Source organism: Mus musculus, chromosome 18, assembly GCF_000001635.26.
Source record: "Mus musculus strain C57BL/6J chromosome 18, GRCm38.p6 C57BL/6J".
In the NCBI taxonomy this organism is placed as follows: domain Eukaryota; kingdom Metazoa; phylum Chordata; class Mammalia; order Rodentia; family Muridae; genus Mus; species Mus musculus.
The window spans coordinates 51,554,925-51,567,256 of NC_000084.6; the positions used below are offsets into that span (position 1 = coordinate 51,554,925).

General features: G+C 36.6%; 1 long non-coding RNA gene across 1 annotated transcript; it reads left to right on the forward strand.

Moving 5' to 3' along the window:
* Window positions 1-855: 855 nt before the first annotated feature.
* Window positions 856-11,484, forward strand: Gm41722. The gene is made up of 3 exons (XR_877400.1): window positions 856-943; window positions 9,597-9,744; window positions 10,725-11,484. It is a non-coding gene; the product is annotated as a predicted gene, 41722 (long non-coding RNA).
* The last annotated feature ends 848 nt before the right edge of the window (window positions 11,485-12,332 follow it).

The following is a 12,332-nucleotide window of genomic DNA, read 5'->3' on the forward strand; positions in this document are numbered from 1 at the left end:
CAAATATAAGCACATGTCTCTGGAGTGTAGCCTTGTTGAATATATAAAACTTACGTGAACTTGTATTTAAACAGACTTTCCACAAAAAATATTATAATTTAAATAATAAACCTTCCTTCCTTTCCAGTGTGGATATAGGTGTGACCTGGGAACTAGGGAGCTGGTATGTCACAGGCTAAAACAGCATTTATATATCACAGCACCTGAGTACCATTTCTCAGTGTGAACTCAGGATACTACCTGTAATTTTCTCACTGAAACACACAAAAATGTTGGCCAGTCTTATGTGGTTCCCAAATATAGGGGTAGTGAGCTATTGCAATAGGAGGAGGATGAATTGTTGAATAATTCATAAAGGTAGGTACATATGTTTTTATTGAAAATAGACTTTCAAAAGCATAATCTATTTTAATAACAGCGTTCTCTCCTCTGACCCCTCCTGTATACCTTGCTCTTCTCCATCCACACAAATCCACACTCTCTTTCACTGGAATACAAAGAAGAATCGAAAAATAGTACTACAATAGTAATAAGAAACTATAACCTCCCCACCTCAGCTTGAAATCTGGCTGATCAGGTTTGACTGTTAGCACTAGGATAGCATCAGGGGTGGAGCCTGCCACCCTATAGGTCTGCCACTCCCACTGCTACTATCTGCTGCCTAGCTGTTCCGGAGTCAACACGTGGTCACCTGCAACTGGACTCCAAGGATGATTTGGCGGGAATGGTCCCCTCCCCTCTTCTTCATAACCAGGTGCTCCGAATAGTAAAATTGAGCTTTGATCAGAATCTTTGTTGTCTTAGCTCCGTTCTTCCTCTCATCCGTCTAGTTCCCTTTCTTTCAGCTCTAGTCTGCCGCTTCAGCCATATCCTGTTCCCCACAAGCCGCTGGACAGCACGCAACAGGAAACAAATGAAGGTTTGATAAAAACTTACAAACAAGGTAAAGAGCCCCTCCCCAGAAAAAAATTACACAAGAAACACATGGATGCAAATACATGCACTTCATGCATAGAGAAATCCCATAAAAACTCAAAGTTGGAAACCATAAAATATACAAAAAAAAAAAAAAAAAAAACCAAAAAAAAAAAAAAAAAACCAAAAAACCTATAAGGAACAAAAGTCATTGATGAAACCTAATGGGACAAAACAAAGTGCTCAAAAATGGTATAGAGCTAGTTTTGTTTTGGCCATCTACTGCTGGACTAGGGGCCTGGCCTTAAGAAGTGGTTTGTAAAGCAGTAAGACTCCATTGGAAAGAACTAATTCCATTTGTGAGTGGGTATCAGTTGGAGGTAATTTTTGGGTAAGTGATATGTGCTATGTCTACTCTTTCTCTTGCTCCTGAGGTCTATCTGGCCCAGACCTGTCCTTGTGCATGCTGCCACTGTCCCTGTGAGGTCATACATGCTCTGTGTCCAGAAGGCCTTATCTTTGTATCCTCTGCCCTCTATTTCTCTAAGAATCTTTCTTCAGAGTTCCTTGAGCCCTGAAGGATGAGATTTGAGAGACATATCAGATAGGACTCACTGTTCCAAGGTCTCTCACTCTTTGCACATTGTCTGCCTGTGACTCTATTTATTTGTTCCCATCAAATACTGAAAGAAGCTTTTCTGGTGATGGCTGAGTAAGGCACTAATTTCATACAACAGAAAACCATTATGAGTCATTTGATGGCTATATTCTTTAGTGGAACAGTAGGTTCTAGGGCTATTTAGTCTCAGGTTCTTGGTCATGCATGGGTGGAACCCAAGTCATAGAGTGGACCTCAAATCCAATTATATGTTGGATATAGATACTTTTATAGGCTTTGTACCATTACTAACCTAGACCAACTGACAGGTAGGTCATCATTGTAGATTGAAGGGTTGTATCTGGGCTGGTGTTTACATTCCTCATTTGGTAGTGTGCAGAGAACATTCTGGTACCATGAACATTAGTCATTAGTGGTGAAAGCTCTAGGTAGCCACCCACTCAATTTCTCATATAAAATAAATTATGTTTTGTAATTTAAATATGTCCATTTGTAAAGCATTTCTAAAGCCCTTTGATTTGTAATGAATTATGTAATTGCCAAAAAAACAAAACAAAACAAAGTAAAAACAACCCCAAAACCCAAAACCAAGACTTTATTTTTTCTCTCATTAGATTGCTATTTACGACTATATGCAAAAGAAATAATCAAGTGTGTATTTGTGGTGACACATAAATTTGTGTAGATTATACATGTAGTTATATTGATAGTATGCAGCAATGCTCAGTTCAATTCATTATGCAAATTGCATGGGAGAGAAAATTCACAAATGTTTCAAACATTCTGAAAAAGTAAAATGCTAAAAATCATTACCCTAAACTCCTTCCTACACTTGCTTTATATAGATATATTGATGAGACAATATAACATGCTTGTGTTGGTGAGTGGACATTCATTTTTAGAACCCACTACATCGTAGGGATCATCTAGCCTTTGGAAATATAAGAAGACTTCATCTGAAACTGTAACTCCTTGCATTGTATAGTCATAACATTTTCCTATAGACTTTTCACATAGGACAGATTATTATAACCTTTAGGTCTTGTCCACTGCAGTGAAAACTCTAAAGACACATTCAAACAATGCCTTTTCTGATCGTTTTGCTGAAAGTTAGTGAAAATCAATGGACTGAACCCTTAATATCCTACCCAGCACTTCCCTGGGCTCCCTGGGCTCATGTACATCCATTCCCTCTTGGAGCTGCACAGGTCTAGATCTCTCATTTCATACTGTGTGTCTTGTCTGATAGCAGTCAGTCTTATAGCTATATTTTTTGTTTATTTTTTAAAATTATATTATTATTGTTATTTTTGTCTGTGTGTACCTTATGTACATGTGCATGTAGGTGCTGTTAGAAGGCAGCAGAGGGTTTTACTGCCCCTGAAGTAGGAGTTACAAGTGGTTGTAAGATGCCTGATGTGGATATTGAGAACTCAACTCTGGTCCTTTGCAAGAGTAGCAAGTGCTATTAACCCCTGGGCCATATCTTTAGCCTTGATAATCTTAATGGTTTTTTAAAATAATAATTAAAGGATATTTTCTTTAAGCATAGTTGATATCACTTGGGAGTTTGTGCATGGTGTCTTATCACATACAGGTATGTAACAAATCAGAGAGAAGTTATACACATGTCCTGTCATCCTAGCTTAAGAGCCCATAGCATCATAAAGTATAGATATCATCAATGTCCAATTTAGTGGGCCATTGAGTTTTTAGGAGGTTACCATCAGTTAAATGTTTATTTACAAAGGCAAAAAGAACTCACAGAGAGTTGCATTTGTGACAGCTCACAGAAGCTGGGAAACTAGATCAAATTGTACAGCCTAAAGGCAGATCAAAATTTGGTGACTGCCCTTTCCAAGTAAATCTGGTTTAAACATGTTCCAGGCAGCTGTGCTTGTTTCTGCTTCTTCCCAGGCAGCTGGTCTGGTCTCAGCGTCTTCTTTGCAACTTGCCTTGTCTGACACTCTAAGTTTTTATTATTCACTATGGGAGGAGGATTTTCAGGAATCTCATCAGTATCTGGAACTTCCTGAAGATACTTGAGTTGTTTATCTTCCTATGAAAGAAGCTTCCATACGGGATGGAACATTTCAATCATGGAAGAAATATTTTAAGCAGCACACAGAGGGAGGGGGAGAGGGAGACAGAGACAGAGAGAAACAGAGAGAGAGAGAGACAAAAAGACAGAGTCAGACAGACAGAGAGACAGACAGACAGGCAGATAGACAATTTGCAGAAAACTTAGGGTTGCAAGAATTCTAAACAGAAGGTGCAGCGATGCTTCATAACTCCTGCTGTGCTGCAAATGTAGCTTCTCTAATATTAGGACCTTTCAATAAGTGTTCCATAAGTTATAGAATCGCAGAATAGTTGTATGACACTTAGAAAATATCTGATGCTCTGCCTCTTCATTCATTCCTTAAACCATAAATCTTTCCATTGTCTTAGTAATTAGACCTTCTCTGGAATGACATGTATTTCATTCAGACAGTCTGGGGCTTTATCACACCACTCTTTCGATTCATATGCATTAAAATTCCATCCATGACTTTTCTAGTCACATTTTATTTGCAACCTCTCTTTCCTTTGTTAGAAGTTATCATAAAACAAATATCCCTAGCTAAATAAGACTAACAATGTGATATTATTTCAAGATTTGTCTTAAATACCATGATTATTATAAGTTGTCTACTTAATAGAAATATATATCATCTAATGTACAGATCTGTCCCTAGGTAAATTGTAATCTACTGGGTATAGTCTGTAACATTTGAGTTTCAAGTCAGGCTCTCCTACACTGCATGTTGCTTTGATGAACTACTATGTGAACATTTTTTCCATGTTCAATTAGAATAAAAATTAATGACTTTCCACTGGATGTCATATTCATTAACTTTAGGAGCTAGAGAAAGTACCCAAGGAGTTGAAGGGGTCTGCAGCCCCATAAGAAGAAAAACAATATGAACTAACCAGTACCCACAGAGTTCCCTGGGACTAAACTACCAACCAAAGAGTACACAAGTTAGAACTCATGGCTCCAGCTTCATATGTAGCAGAGGATGGCCTAGTCAGTCATCAATGGGAGGAGAGGCCCTTGGTCCTGTGAAGGTTCTATGCCCCAGTATAGGGGAATGCCAGGGCTAGGAAATTGGAGTAGGTGGGTTGGAGAGCAAGGAGCAGGGAAGGGCATAGGGGATTTTCGGAGGGGAAACTAAGAAAGGGGATAACATTTGAAATGTATATAAAGAAAATAGCTAATAAATATTAAAAATGTATAAAATGTCCCAAATTTTACACTATTCATTGCACAGTTTTAAGATTGCATCATGAGTTAAGCATATATGAACAAAGTATCTCATTCAATGAGTGACTTAGGACTTAATTATTAAATCAACATAACCTTTCATTTTGAGTTTAGTACATTTACTTTGCTGAAAGTCTTGTAGCATGAGTACCCAAAGCAAATCAACAGTTGATTTCTATAGTTTATATCAGTCCCACATCTCTGAGAAAAATGTATGACTGGAACAAATGCATTTGCTCTTGGGCTGCTGAAGACCAGTGGGAAAATTCTTGGTGTTCAAGTACGAGGACCAGACTTTGTTATCTCCTGAACCCATATGAAAATAAGGGGTGTGGCGACACATCTACAGTTCTAGCATGAGGTAGGCAGAGGCAGAGTCTCTTTAACAAGCTGGCTATCCAACTTTGCTGAAATTATAAGCTCTGGTTTCAGTAAATAAGGTGGAAAGAAATTGAGCAAAACACAAGACATCAACTTTGGACCACGAAATATATGTACATGCATGTGACCCTAACACATTAAAAACATGCATATATGCATGTACATTGTACATACAAATGAAAAAAACTTGATTTCTGCATCTCTTGGAAGTAATTGTGGAACTGAAGTTCCAAATATCTTAGAATACATCCATGTAACCACAGTACACCTACCCAAATAAATATAATTTATATTGATTCATTACTACATTTAATCCTCAAATCCTATTCAAGCTGCACCAGTGGTTTCTATGGAAACCTCTTATCATTGAGAGGTTCCAATTCAGAATCAAACGTTGTAGTGAGTTGTATTGCTTTGTTGGTTAAATTCTGTTTGGAAGCATTTTGAAGCATTCATTTACTCCTATGGCTTCAGTTTTTTAAATATATTACAGGGCACCCCTCCCCCAGTGTATTTAACATTTTCTCTCTTCTACAATGTTCTAAAAATTGTGTTTCTGTGTTTTATTCAGCATCAATTATAGTTTATGCAACTTTGGCCAGGGCAGGGTAATAGATGATTTACTATTCTCAATTCAATGTTCAATTATGCATTTATTCATTGGTGCCAATTTTTATTTACTACTGAAAATAACATGTATTAGTTACGTTCTTGTCCCTAGGGCAAATACTTTATAAAGGAAACATAAGAGAATACAGGTTTATTGATGTTCATGGTTCAGAAGATTCTGTTTTTAATCCTTGGCTTTTTTGATTGTGGGCCCAAGATGAGCATCATGGCAACAGACACATGTGGTAGAAGCTGCTCTCATGCTGGTTGACAGATAGGGATGCAAAAGGAAGGGCCATGAACCAAGGATAACTCCTAATTGCCTAGTTAATTCACCTAGTTTGTAACTTCCCAAGTTTCATTGCATGTATAAATAGTTTCAGAAGCTAGTGACCAATCCCTCAAGGATGTAACCACCCTGTCACCTTGGGAAAATGCTCTTTTACTCCAGACATCTACTACATCCACTGCTTAGTTTTTTTTTCTGTCTCATCTTCGGACTGGTTCCAGAGAGCTTTAAGAGGGAATAAAATATAAATGTCCCACTTAGAGATAAGCATATTGTAGTTTCTTATTATTTATAAAATGAACCATTGTGGGTTTCTGTACTAAACATCATTTACTGGAAAAAGAAGTTTCTATGATATGAGATTCATTCTTTATGTGAATAAAGGTGAGAACTTAACAGACAGACTATATATGTGTGTGTATATTTAAATATAAATATGTATAAACAATAGATTTACCTCTAGGGTCTATAGTCTAGACAGACACTGGTTTTGGTCCCATTAATGCTACCTGTCATGCATTTTGTCCTACAGGGGAGGCTTTATATCCAATTATAAGGTGGTTGTTTGGCACAAAAACATTTGTGCCAGAAGTAAAAGACAAGTTTGGGGCCAGTCTTGTCTACTTTATAAGTTCTAGGCTAACTAGCTAACCAGGAATACATGAATCCTTGTCTGCACACACACATACACACACACACAAGAGAGACAGAGACAGAGACAGAGAGACAAAGACAGAGACAGAGAGACACAGAGATACACACAGAGAGACAGAGAGACAGACAAAGAGACAGAGAGACAGAGAGAAGAGAGACAGTTGGAGAGAGAAAGGCAGTGGGAGAGAGAAGGGGAAGGAGAGGGTGAAATCAGATCTGTGATCTGATTCCTAAAATATTTACTCTTTGGTTCTGTATAGAAAAGTGTTTGACACCCTGTGTTCTAAAATCCACTGAGAAATACTGAGTGCAATGTAGAACAGACAACTTTCATGTTATCAGTAGGCACACAGAGCATACTCAGAGGTTATGATTTGGGGTATTTATTCCTCCCTCCTCCGCCTTGTTATTTTGCAATTCTATTTAGATCACTTTCAAAGATGTATAGATTTTAAGAAAGTCCTACTTTATTAGACTTGCACACAACCTCTCAAATGGCCCTTAGTTTTAGCTGCCTTTCTGGTACTTTCTTTTTTTCTCTCCCCCTCTTTATTTGTACTTCACATTTCTGTCCCGTCCCGTCCGTCACTTCCCTTGTATAATCATACCTATCTATTCTGTTTTTATTCCCCCAAACCATGAGGTTTTGGTCTTTTTGTCCTTTCAAGTTATATCTGATTAATGTAGCTAGGGCACTAATGCTTCCAAAATGTCTCATGATATCTCAGAATTTTAAAACAAGGATACTATTCAGTAGATCAATACTTGGTACATAATGCATAATATGGTTACTGTTGCAATGCACAATGGTCTTGTCTCTCTAGGTTACTGGTACTAGTTTCTTCATTCTATTCATTATGTTCTTTTTAAAAAGAAGTTTATTGAGTAATATTTTAAAATATATACCTTAGTATTTGTGTGTGTATTATGAAATCATAAACAGCCATATTGTTAAACATAACTCTATCCTGCATCATGATAAATACATACATATTCCTGTTCTGTATTCTAGACACAAATATTACTTAAGCATATCTCATAAATCAAAGGCATATATTAGGTGAATTAACAAACGGCACAAAAATAATCAAAAATCAAAATAAAGATAGAGATGCAAATAATCCAAAAACAAAATTGAGCAAACTGCAAACAAAAATATAGAAAATTAATGGTAAGATGGCAGCTTTAAGTCTGCCATATTAATATATATATATTATAAATATGAGTTGTGCATATTAAATAATTGAATAAAAATCAAAATAAAAGTCTAAGTGTAAGTATGTGTCTCGAAAAATTCACAATTTTTGAATCAGGTTAATCTGACATCATGTCAATTTAATATAATTTATTTTTATTTTTATTTTTATGTGGATAAGTTTCTTGCATGCATGTATGTCATTATATGTGTGCCTGGTGTCCATGGAGGTCAGAAGAGGGCAAATTACCTAGGATTGGAGTTAAAAACAGTTATAAGCTCCTTGTGGCTACCAGGAATCAGAACTTATTCCTATGGACGAGCATCCAGTGTTCTTAACTGCTGAGCCATCTTCCCATCTCATTGTATTAATATATTTAAATGCAGGGTGTTGTGGTTATATTTTAATGAGAAAGTGAGAATTCAATGAAAATTTAAATGAGCACTTTCAGAATGCAGAAGCTTCCAACAAGAAGTCTGTAGGGGATTAAGCTTAAATCTATGCAGTGTTTTGTAGAGATAATATGGTGGAGACATTTCAAGTCAGAGACGTGGTGGTGTGTCCTCATTTCTTACCCCACCTTTGTCAGGATTTGCTAGTGATTAGTTGATGGTTCTGCTTCACTTTTGCTTCATGGGCCTACATCCCTAATTCTCTTTTTTTTTTATAATTAAGGTTTATTTGTAAGCTGTACCTTTTAATAAGACAGATGAATCACTTGTAAATCAAAAGCAATTTTGGTACTTATATATGCTACTTTGCCCACATTTTTCTCCTTTTTAATAAAAACAACAATTTTCTGAACACATCAAAGAAATTCCTAACAATTTAGGGAGTGGGAAATCTGTGCTAGCATATCGGTTTGAGCCCGAGAACGTAGCTCAGTTTGTGTGGTGCTTGCCTAGCATGGGTGACGCTCAGTGAGTCCTCAGCATTCCATGATCAGGCATGGTAGTGTCACTACAATCAGCATCTGGGGGGGCGGGGGGGGGGAAGGCTGAGTGATGGGAAGTTCTACGTCATCCTCAGCTCTACAGGATGGTTGCAGCCAGTCTGGACTACAAACCCAACAGAATAAAATCAAAAATACTTATAGTGTCATGGGGAACCCCAAACAAAACACGTTTGTAAGATTTTTAGAGCATCGCTGGAAGCCGTTATGGTATCAGGCTACCCAATTTTATGTCTCGCCATCTCCTGCTCTTCAATGAATGATTCTTCTAGATAGTGCTAATTACCTGAAATTGGTTTTCTTTCTGGCCCGTTGCCTTTTTTTTGAGTTTTGATCCAAGTAAGTTTTGTTTTTTTTGTTTTTTGTTTTGTTTTGTTTTTTGTTTTACACAATTGTTAAGTTATATTCATATAAGAAACCTCTTGGAAGCCCTACTTGAATAGCTGAAACTTGTGGATCATTCCGTGGCGTTTACAGACTTCCATGACTTTCAAAGCCTAATGCTTTGATAGAAACTGACTCAGACTGACTGCTCTCCATGATGGTAAAACTAAGCATAAGGTTTATTTCATTCAATTTTTATTAAAAACTCACATGCTTAGATGTTTCAATAAATTGAATGTGAAATTGTCTAAAAAGAGCAGTCCTCCTAATGCTGCAGATTTCCTTTTCAGCAAGCATTTTACCACTGCACATCTTGAGAAAACACAGTTACTTCCCACTAATCTCTACTCAGCCTGACTGGGAGAACAGTTTAAAAGCCACCAAGAGGATTGTCTGAGAGGAGGTGACTGGTCGTTAAGACATCATTGATTTTTAAAGGTAAAGAATAACTGTACCTTCTTTTAATATTTTTTCCTGTTCAAAGGAAACCCACAATCCTGTTTTTTTTCTGGACACAAAATAGGGCACTGGAAGGTAATAAAATGAGATTGTAGTGGCCTTAGTATTACCAAGGATTTAAAGAAGTCTTTGGGGGAATTATGCCCAGTGGGGACCTCAAAGTAATGTTTAGACTGGCTGTCTAGACAGTAGGAAATGAAAGTTTGGCAGCTGCAGCTGTGTAATACACTGTTCCTGGGTTATAGTGCAGTTATATCCTGTGAAAGTCTCCATGGAAGCTATGATCCAAGGAGCTTGTTCTTTCTTTGCAGTGCTGACTCCCATTATTGCATATGTTATTATCTAACATATAGAATGGCAAGTGTGTCTCGGGCCCCACACAGTATAAATGCTTATTTTGTGAAAGCTTTATACAGGGACCAAATACATTATCAAACATATCCACCAGAAACATTTATGTTCTTCTCTTATTTTTAAAAAATAGAACACATATAAATACACATATCTATTATTGGTTGTCAAGTACTTTTAGTGGCAGAAATATTTCTTTTAAAAATTATTTTAGATTAAAATAGAGTTACACCACTTCTTTCTTCTTTCTTCTAACCCCCACTCTTCTTCAAATTTATCTTTTTTTCTTTCATTACTTGTTCTTACATGCATACACATAATATAGTATATATAGTATATAATATATTTCAAATATAAATATAATATGTGTAAATATGTAATATATGATATATATTACTTTATACATAATATATTATATATATATATATGTTTATATATATATATTCCTGAATATAGCCTATTTAGTCTATATAATGTTAATTGTATTTATTGATGCATATATAAAATACCACCACACCTAAAAGTTCAGGGAGCATTATGGAAGAAGGAGCAGAATGAATATAAAAGACTGAGGATGAAGGAGTGTTCTATGTTATTGTGTCTCCTAGTAATGTCAAGATACACCCATAACATCTCACAAAGATGCCTTCCCAACATATGTGCTGAACAAGGGCAGCACCAACAGCCATGCCAGCGATGATGGAGAGAAGCCCATAAAGGATGTGTAGCAAAGAACTTCTGGCAACTAAATGGACCTGGGAGCAGAAGAGGTTGCCCTTGCCAGAGGAGAGCAAACCCATTGGTTGTCCAGTGACAAATGCTCAGATATGAAAATGTATATTTACAACATAGGTTTGACTTCAATGTAACTTGGCCTAGCTAGTATAATGTAGTGAAACATTCTGAAGAAATAAACAACCATCATTTTGACTTTATTTGAGGAATATAAATATTGTTAATAGTATGTTAACATTTTTTTAATGATGAAATTTTATCTTTACTGAATATCATATAGTTTTTTTTCTTAATTTTGTACATATAACAGGTAATTTATGCCTAGCTGTTAAATAAATCTTTATCTTCCAGGAAATTTTTTAAGTTGTCATTTGACTATGAAATTACACCAGTGTTCAGAAATATTCTAGCTACTGATATCACCTAGCAAACAGAAATATGATTTAATTAAAAATTCCAGGCTATGAATCTACTTAAGAAACACTGATGAATTAATTGCTTTTTTATCCTTTTTTTTTTTTTAGCTAATTTATCCTCTCACATATACATCCCAAAGCAGTTTCCCCTCCATCCTCTCCTCCCATTTCCTCCCACAGCCTTCTCCCTTCCTATCTTTGCCTCCTCCATTTCCCTTCAGAAAACAGCAGTTCTCTCAAGGATCTCAACCTAACATGGCATATCAAATTGCAATAAGAATAGGCACTCAGTAGGAGGATGGAAAAAGCAACCCAGTAGAAGGACAAGGGTCCTCAAAACATCCAAAAGTATCAGAAACAACCCTGCTCATTCTGCTTGGAGCCCCACAAAAACAGCAAGCTATATAACTATATCATATATACAGAGGGCCTAGGTTAGACCCATGCATGCTCCCTGAGTGTCAGTTTAGTCTCAGTGAGCCCCTATGAGTACAATATTGGCACTTCTGGCTCCTACAATCCTTCCTGCTTTTCTGTAGGATTCACCAAGTTCTGGCTAATGCTTGCCCATGGGTCTCTGCTTCTTTCCATAGGTTGCTGGATGGAGCTTCTATGAGGGTGATTGTGCCAGGCTCCTATCCATGAGCATAGCAGAATCTCATTAGGAAAGGAGGAATCATTTCTTTAAGTTTTAAGTTTTTATTTATTTATTTGGTTTTGGCCAGACATGTCAGGCAAAACAAACAAACAAACCAACCAACCAACCTAGGGCCATCCAGCCTCTGGTTTCTGGTCCTCCAGGCAGTGTCAGAGGTGGGTTCCTTCTCGTGGCAAGGGTCTCAAACTGGACTAGTAAATTAGTTATTTTTAGATTTGCTCTCTAAAACTGACATTAGAATTTACTTGATTTTCTTTACACAAATTAGAAATAAAGATAATCTAGGCAAACTTTGTTTAAAGTCAGATATTTGACTTTAAATAATTGGCAAGGACTGACTGAGCAATGGTAGTCTAATCTATTGTATAATGAAGTTACTATTATTCATATCAAAATGTAAAGTATAT